Source organism: Tupaia chinensis, unplaced genomic scaffold (genome assembly GCF_000334495.1).
Source record: "Tupaia chinensis unplaced genomic scaffold, TupChi_1.0 Scaffold000291_1, whole genome shotgun sequence".
In the NCBI taxonomy this organism is placed as follows: Eukaryota; Metazoa; Chordata; class Mammalia; order Scandentia; family Tupaiidae; genus Tupaia; species Tupaia belangeri.
The window spans coordinates 3,696,199-3,705,568 of NW_006159776.1; the positions used below are offsets into that span (position 1 = coordinate 3,696,199).

A 9,370-nucleotide genomic window follows, 5' to 3' on the forward strand; every position below is an offset into this window, starting at 1 on the left:
GCCATTATGAATGTTCTAAATTCTTTATAAGACATTTCCATGATTTGCATTGAACTGCTTGTGGATGAAGAGGAGTTATTCTTTTCCCTTGCAGGAGAGGTATTTTCTTGCTTTCCCATATTTCTTGTGGTCCTGCGGTGATTTCTTGTCATCTGACAGATGGTGTTTTTCTTTCGAATTCTTGAAGTTCAATCTGAATGTTCAGGAGCAAGCAGAAAGAGGTGACCTGGAATCTCTTTGCCATTCTGTTGTGATCGCTGGTGCAGCAGATTCAGTAGATATTGAGGAATATGTTAACCCTAATAGAATTTCAATGTTTAGCTACAGTGCCCTTAGATCCATCACGCTAGCTTTGTTTGCTGGAGGCTGAATTATCGGTAGAAAATCTTCATTTTTCCTGTCCCCTGCAATGACTAGTTAGCAGTAGCCATGAGGAATCCTCTTCTGAAGGCCTCAACTCTCCTGCCACGCTAGCTTTGTTTGCTGGAGGCTGAATTATCGGTAGAAAATCTTCATTTTTCCTGTCCCCTGCAATGACTAGTTAGCAGGAGCCATGGGGAATCCTCCCATTAGTTTGTTTTTGTTTTTGTTTTTGTTTTTCTATATGATAGAAGGAAAAAATGTGTCTGAGATATGTTTCCTTCTTCAGTGGAACTTATTAAAGCCTTTTGTATTGCTGCCCTGAAAAGAGAAGGCATTTAAAAAACACCCCTATACCTATTCCCACCCTCAGGCCTTTGTTTGAGGAACTTACTGAGGGAGTCTGCATTGGGGGTGGAGAAGGAGGCATAACAGGCTCTACAAGGTAGGTTAAAGTTATCATCTTAAAAGTTGGGATGGGAGAGGATGCAGTGACTGTTTCCAAAAGTGGCAGGAACTCATGCAGCATCCTGAGACATGCCAGAACTTTGATGGAGGAGCATGTGTATCCACAGAATTGACTACTGAGAAGCAAAGCCTTGGGAACTTTGCAAAAGAGCCCGATGCTTATGCTTAGATTGATGTCAAATAATTCCCTGTAAATGGAGACATTTTATAAATGATTTATAAAAACTTTATAAATCAGTGAGTAGCTACAGACTTAAAGAGTAGAGTATATTCTTTCATTTTTTAGGTGCCATGGAAGTTACTTGGATCTTTGTATGTAACCTATTATAGAAAAGAGGAGAGATTTCTCCAAGCTCCACATTATGCAAGTAGCAGTTTGCCTCTTGTGCCTCAGTGTTGGGAAACGAATTCCTATCTTTTATGTATGCAACCCTCATTCTAACTTGAAATTTTTAACCATTATTCCCATTTTCAGATAAAGAAACTGATACCCTGAGTGGTTAATAACTGGTCCAAATTCAAAATATTAATCTCCAGTTGACCTGAGATCAGAAACCTTGGTCAAACAATTATACTGTGCTATTTGACATTAAGATATATATATATATATATATATATATATATATACACACACACAGACACACACACACATACATATAAACAATGCTATTTCTTACTTATTTTAGGCTGCACACACAGACTAGATGCCATAAATAGGTTTGTACATATAGAGATATAGATACATATAGAGATATGAATATATAAATATATGCATAGGGACCAACAGGTGGCATAATGGTTAAGACACTGGACTCCCATATGGCCAACCACATTTTGAGTACCAGACCTGGCAACTTGAAAAATTCACCAGGTGCCTGGGTATGTGTGCCCAAATCTCGAGAGGAGAACAGAGAAGGGATTGTAGCATGGCCATCCCCCATGGGGGTGATTTCTCGCTTTCTCTTTCTCTGTCTCTCTCCAGTAAGCACACACACTCTATTGAAAAAAACTTAAAATACACATTTATTGGTTTATTTATAAAAGCTCCAACCCTTACAAGACACTTTCAAAGAGGGTCTTTTTCTTATATTAATGACCTAATCTTGTGATAAAGTAGAAGATAGAGAATTATTCTGGTAATGGTCCCTCCCCAATACTTCAACTTCTTCATTTGTGACATGAGAATAGCAAACTTTGCCATTCCATATTATCCTGGATATTGAGTGAGATGTTAAAAATAGCAGGAGCTTGTTAACTATAAAAAGATGTGTACACATGGGCCCTGCTTTCTATTGAGACTACAATCTGTACTGGACATCTTGACTGAGAGCCTCTCTTCGGCGGTTACCAGGATACTGAGACATGCATTAAAATGTATAGGGGACCAGGACACCAGGAGTTGGACAGTAGCCTTGGAAACTGATTGTTTACATTTGTTTGCATTCTCCTTGAAGCAGAGGTTAAGTCATAGCTCTTCTAGGCCTGGCAAAGTCAACTGGAAACTGCAAATGGCCAATCATCCCATCTGATTGCATCTTTCCAGTCCTTCCCTGCATTCAAGGAAGCCAACAAAGAAGAGGCATTTCTGTCATTATGCCAAGGAATCTCCCTTTGGCAGCTCTTCCAGGAGCAGAAATGCTGAAGATCCATGTATACAGCCCATCCATGTTACCAGAAAGGGATCTCCTGGCGGAAAGTAAGACATCCCGAGGAAAGTCTGAAGAGACTTGCTATGCAGATGCCTGCTCTTGGGATGATGTTAAGGCAGGTGTCTGTGCTATGAGGTCACTGCATGGTGTTGGCTATAGCCAAAGTTGCTCAGGACAAGCTGCTGATGCAAGATAGTAAAGGGAAATCTAAGGTATTTGTTAAAAAGTCACTTTAATCAACTGTAAAAGGGTCACACAAATCGAGTCACCCAAAATAGCCATACTGTCAAAGGCAATGGAGGTTTTAGGGGAAAAGTGAATAGGAAATCACAGAAATGTAAAGATAGAATTCTGGGCTAGCTGTGGTGGTATCTACGTAATGTAACACACCATGATGTTGAAACCACACAAGAAGGTCCTGGGTTTAGGTTCTAAGGTGTCCCATAATCCTAGTAGACTGAAGGCAATCGATCACAGGGATGAAAGCCCTGTTTTTCTGAAGAAAAATAATTTTTTTAAACGTGAAGATAGAATTCTTTTTTCCATCATTATTGGGAAAGTGAGAATTTGATAAACCAATGTACACCATGAGGATAGAGACTCATCACTTACTCTGCTTATTCTCTGTTCTAAGGTACTTGACAATGCCCCATACATATTTTGTATTCAATAAATATTGGTTTGTAACCAAGTGAAGATTTTGGTAGAGAGTTGGGGTGATCTCATGTGCTATGACACTGTATAATCTAACAGCTCCTTGATTGAAGAGAAATACATTCCACACTACCTCCCAATTTTTCCTTATCAAGAATCATGATCCCAGACATGAAGGGAGAAGCAACCCTAAGCCACTCTGGCTGTTCTGAATCAAAAGTTCTGAATATCGACTTTTTCCCTCACATGTAAGGATTTTGAACCTGGTCAGCTCCAGTGTCACAGCAGGGGCACAACACTCCATGATGCCGATGCTACATGGCGGGGTCCTAGACTCACATCCAGAGGTCTTGTGGTACACCCTAGGGATGGGAGTATGTGCCAATGTGCTGATGCCACATGGCGGGGTACTAGACTCACATCCAGAGGTCTTGCGGTACACCCTAGGGATGGGAGTATGTGCCAATGATTCTGTTTGACTGGGCATGGATTACAGCATGAAGACCCTCTTAGAGGTACTTGTCCCTGCTTCCCTCCCCCCCATGGAAAAAATAGAATATTGAACATCAATTTCCTTATTTGAAAATTAAGAGTAATAATTCCTGCCTATTAAGGGTCTTTTTTTTTCATAATTCAATGAGAAAATGTGTATGATCCATCAGTACAGTGTCTAGAAGGTCACAGTTAAGAGAAACATGTACTGGCATCAGAATATGTTCGACTCCTAGTCCTGCCACTTAGAAACTGCATTTTCTTAAACTAATTTAAGGACATTAACTTCTCTCAGTGTCTTTTTCTTCATCTCTAGAAAAAAGATAGTAATAATACTTGTTCCATTGGGTTGAGGGGATAATTAATGCAAAGTACTTACACAGTCTAGAATATGGCAAGAACTTATTATTAATATTAGAAAGAAGAAATCATTTCTTATTTACATAGCAGCCTTTGGAAAGACAAAGATACTTACTATTTCTTTTTTAAGAGGTTTTCGCTATAGGGCGCATGCGCTAGCCAGACAGACAGAGAGAGACAGAGAGATAGAAAGCGAGAAATCACCCCCCAGGGGGGAGGGCCACGCTGCAATCCCTTCTCCTCCATTCTCCTCTCGGGATCTTGGGCATGCACGCACACACACCCAGCGTGAGTTTAAGCCACCAGGTCCAGGACTCGAACTGTGGTCGACTACGTGGGAGTCCAGCGACATAGCCATTATGCTAACTGCTAGTCCCAGATACTTACTATTTCTTAAAGATTCTGCTTTTTTAAAATAAATTTTTAAGAACATAGCCACTTTATACCATGAGTTTCATGATAGTGTTTTGACATTAGCACTTCACTTTTTATATTTTTTCTTCTTGCTTCTTTTGGAATAAAGTCACCAAAATATGAAAGGCCTTTATAAACTAGATAATGTCTTCTGCTTTTTTTCCAGACCTTCAATATATAATCCAATTTCATAATGCAATTACAAAAAAAGGCTAAACTGAAGGACCCCTATCACACCGCAATAACATATGGTTATTTCTCTAGCATGATCTCATTAAAAATATTCATCACGAATATACAAGGTTTCTGTGCCTCAAGTTTCTCATCTCTCAGAAGGTGATTCCTGACTCTTAGTGTTGGGGTGAGGCTCAAAATACATGATATATATGGAAACACTTTTTAACTAGAAAATGACTGAAGAAACAGTTTCTAGGATGTGGTCCTCAGAACAAATCCTTTCAGGACACAGGTTCTAGGATGTGGTCCTCAGAACAAATCCTTCCTGTTCTCTTCTCCTGGGTTTTTGGGGATTGAAACACCCTATGAGTATCCTTGTCTTTCCTAGTTAATAAATTGCCCACAGCTCTCAGAAAGCTTATGATTTCTCCTTCTACCCCCATTTCTGCCCATCTGAAATCATAGCATTTTCATTATCTTTTGTTTTTCAGAGCTGACATCTCCCCTTACTATTTCTGGTATGAAGCGGCTACTCAAAGAAATTCTGAGGGTAAGAATTCTCAGTCACATTCTCCTACTGCTCTGCAATCTTAATGAATAACAAATACTATTCCATAGGAAAGATTGTTCTTTGGTCACATTCTCCTACTGCTCTGCAATCTTAGTGACTGACAAATACTATTCCATAGGAAAGATTGTTCTTGGAAGAGCTAGCTCACCCCACTTTTTCATTTTCCACCTGCTTTCTGTGAAGCTAGGAGAGTCTGAATGAATTCCCTTGTTAGAAGTTGGGGAGAGGAGCAGGACCGGGAAAAATTAGAACTAGATCTCATTGTCTTGGCCACACTGCTCAAAACTCAGAGGACTGGTCAACCAGGTTCCCTGAAGGCAAACCTAGATCCAAATACCTGGTTGTCTATGTTGTACTCATCATTTTGCCAGATGTTGTTCTATGTCCAACTTTATTCTGACGGCACCATGAGACAGGAATGATTTTCTGGTTTTTCAGATTAGAGAATCTAGGCTCAGAGAATTTAAGCAACCTCTCTAGAATTACACAGCTGATTAACTGGCAGGGCTGGAATTCAAATGCAAATATGCCTGACACTCAACCCACTGTGTTCTTTTCCTCATAAAGATCTACCTCCAGATGGGGAGAATCAAGAGAAATGTACAGGGTGAATCCCAGAAGTATTTTGTCTTGATCCTAAGGAAATTTTCTAAATGACAACAAAATATTAATAAATAATTTCCCAAAGAGGTCTGAATAGTGGGAATGCTAAATGCTGGTTATAACTTTAATGAAAATTAGCCACTGCGTCAGTCAGGCAATTTTCCTTCTGATTCTTCTCGACTGAAAGACCCAGAGGTTATTTCTGATTACATCAGCAGCCACACAGATCCAGTTTAGGAACCTCGAAACCACATATATGACTCACATGTCGTTGTTATAACAGTAGGAAACACATTAACTCGGCTTTAAAGAGCATTCAATGAAAAGTCGGTTTCCAGAAACCAGTTTCTCTGTGTACTTGAAGTACACAGTCTAAGCCTTTCTCCTGATGACAGTGTCCTTGCGTGAGGCTGTACATTATGTGACTTGACAGCTTAACAAGACTATATTTGCTTTTACAGACTCCTTGTCCTAGCACATTCCACTGAACTTATAGCAGGTGACTAATGAGTATTTCGCCACCATGACATTTTGAGTTGTAAGCTATAAGACCTGTCATTTGATTGAACAATATATTTAAAATATTTTTAAAGACTTTTATTACAAAATAATTCTGTGGAAATCATACACAAGAATTCCTTCAGTCCGTAATGCTGGTCTATTATAGGCATTTTTGAATGAAGGAAGACGACACTTCTCTTTTTATAAGTATATGCTGTGAGTTCTTTGTTAAAAGCTTTATGTGCTTAGACTCAGTTTTTCCATAGCTGGATCCCTAATGTGGGGGTCTCAGAAATGCTTCACATTTCGTGGTGTTGGCATGAACATTGAAGACCCAAAGCACATTCTAGGGAATGGAAACTGGAGTAGGGCAGACATTATTAGACACAAACTGAACATAGGTTCAGTGTCACAATGTTTGTTTTTGTTTGTTTTTTCCTCATTGCATGACCTTGAAAGAGTCACCAACCTCCTTTGTACCTCAATTTTCTTGGGAAAATTTACTTCACAGGGGAGTCTGTAAGGATTAAAAGATGATGGCTGGAAGATACTTGGTACATAGTAAGAGCTTAAAAATACGGTTTTATTCATCTCTTTGTCTCCACGGGAATGGTGGTAAACCAGATAAACAGTGAAAGAAGTTCTCAAGGCAAGGTACTGGGACTGAGAGAGCAGATAAGGGAAAGAATTTAGTAGGGTCAGAGTTAGGAAAAGGGCAGGAGGAAGGAATTGAACCAGAAGCTCACTCCAACTGAATGTCTATCACTCTGTGGCAGAAAACAGAGGGAGTGTCAGAGGACTCAGGATAAATTTGTGGAAACAGACATGAGAGTCTAACTTGTTTGGGCTTGCTTGACTTAAGTGTGCTGTTCTCTGGGGTTTTCTCTTCCTGCCTTTTTAGGCTATGTAGGGAGAAAAGGAAAAGAGCATATGCTTTTATTTACTGGAGGGAGGGGAAAAAAAGAGAGAGGGAGAGAAAACAAAACCTAATGTTGGGCCATTAAAACTCTGATAAAATTGAAGTGTCTTGAGATTTCCTTGTCATGTTATAGGTTCCTGGACATAAAATGATGGCGCACCCCGGGGTCTAGTAGTTACTATTGGAAAATTAAATAAAAACATACCCTCAGAGATGAAGACCTGATTGGATAGTCCTCTAGATTTTGGATTGTTTACTGTAAGGAAAGTAAAAGCAGCGTTATTTGAGTATGTACTTGTCTTTGCAGAGAAGTTTTATGTGGGTGATTTTGCATGTAAAAAATCTGCCTTCCAGGACATGCCAGGCTGACCAGAACTGGGGGATATGCTCCACGTTTGCTCATAAAAATCTTTATCATCTTTTGGGAATGATTTGACTGGTCTTGATGAGCAGCTGACTAGAAAACTCTAGTGAAGGAGGGGACATGACGAAGCTCATAGGCACACAGAGGCTCGGCAAACAAGACTTCACAGCAGCCTCTATAAAGTGGTTTCAAAAGATTTATTTGAACAGTGTCCATTAAAATGCAAATAGATACCAAATACCACTGTGGACCCGGACTGCATTATATCTATTCAGTGGGGTATGAGACGAGGCAAAACCTTCCCAGTCCCTCCCTATGTTAGGTGCCTAACTCTCAGGAAAAGTTTGGGGAACATTTCTTACTATAGTGATACCAAGTTATATTAGAGGTTCCTCAAGTCTAAGGCCAATAAAATGGATTATTTGAGGATGACATGGGTCAACAAATGAACCTATTGATGCTCTGTTGAGATATCCTCAGATCCCTTTTACATTTCTGTGTATCCCCACCCTTTGTTTTTAACAGGCAGCACCTTCGGGCTACTGGAACCACTTTGCCAAGCAACTCCGAGAGCCGGAAGTATCTGGGAGTTTACAGACCCCTGAGGTGACTAGAGTGAAGAATCTGAACACTCAGCTCCCTTGCCTAGAGTTGAAATGAACTGAGGTGCAGTTTCCACTCCAGAGCCTCCCTGTGGGGTTAGGCTGGGGCTGGATATGCCTGAAGTGACACCCTTGCCTAGTTTCCTCCCTTTCTCTGCCCTCCTTCCCGTACACCTCCTCTAGGCTCTCCTGGTAATGCTCCCCTAATAAATCACTTGTGTTTGTTTTTGTCATCTCAGGATCTGTTCCTAGGGATGCTGAACTAAGGTGGTAAATTAACTGAAATCTTTCATATTGAAATAGTGTGTGTGTGTGTGTGTGTGTGTGTGTGTGTGTGTGTGTAGAATTTTAATTACTGTAAGCCTCTTCACATGGCATGGAGGGAGCCTGTTTGGTAGGGAAATCTTGTTGTTTTCGCAGGAAAGATAAAGCTGATTCTTTCCATTCCCATGAAGGAAGTAAGGCAGGGCTCTCTAGGGTGGGCTGCAGACTATGGATGATGGCTGCTAGGAGCTTTGAAGAAGACGGTGCTTTTACTCACAGTGAATCAGGGCAGAGGGAGAGAGTGAGAGAGCCAGCAGCCTGCAGTAGCTGGGAGTCAAGAGTGATGCGGTATCCTAAAACCACTACATCGGCTATGGTTGCAAGCTTTGGCAGCTGGAAGCGATTTCAAGTGCCACCTTCACAGATGAGTACAAGTAAAGTTTCTTTGGGAATTCCTAGGAAATAATGGGGGATGTGAGTTCTTGATATTTTTCAGGAGGTGGCTATCAATTCAGCAGGCATGTAGACCAAATTGCCAAGAATCCAACAAAAATCTGATACAGGCTTATAGTCTGGCCTGCCTCACCATCAAAGGAAAGAGTCACACAGAAACGGGAGGGGCTCTTGTCAGGCATATTGCAGCAGGGGTTCCAGGCTCAACTGAGCAAGACAGGGAAGCAGCTAGGTGATCTTCCCACTCCAGAGGTCAGTTATTCCGTAACTACAGCAGGAGCTTGGCAGGGACACTGTGGCATTGGCTGTTTTGCCCCACAAAGGAATGTTCATCCTCATTTGATAATTCCTTATAACTTGTCTTCTTAAGTCCCCATTGAAGAATGACAGGGACTGGAGTTGGACCAAAGGTTCAGAATCCGACTACTCACCAGGCAGGTAGAAAAAGGACTCCTTCTTTCATCAGTAGCTGGGATTTCACCAGCTGCCTGGTCCACCCAACTTTTATTGCACAGAGTT

At 40.8% G+C, this 9,370-nt stretch overlaps 1 long non-coding RNA gene across 1 annotated transcript in view; it reads right to left on the reverse strand.

Annotated features, from left to right (window-relative positions):
- Nucleotides 1-8,752, reverse strand: part of LOC114008135 (uncharacterized) — a 26,351-nt gene extending 17,599 nt beyond the window's left edge. Inside the window, exons 1-2 of the long non-coding RNA XR_003549699.1 lie at nt 8,676-8,752; nt 7,374-7,424 (exon numbers count right to left, since the gene is read on the reverse strand). This is a non-coding gene — a long non-coding RNA (uncharacterized LOC114008135). The remainder of the gene's footprint in view (nt 1-7,373; nt 7,425-8,675) is intronic.
- Between the last annotated feature and the right edge of the window lie 618 nt (nt 8,753-9,370).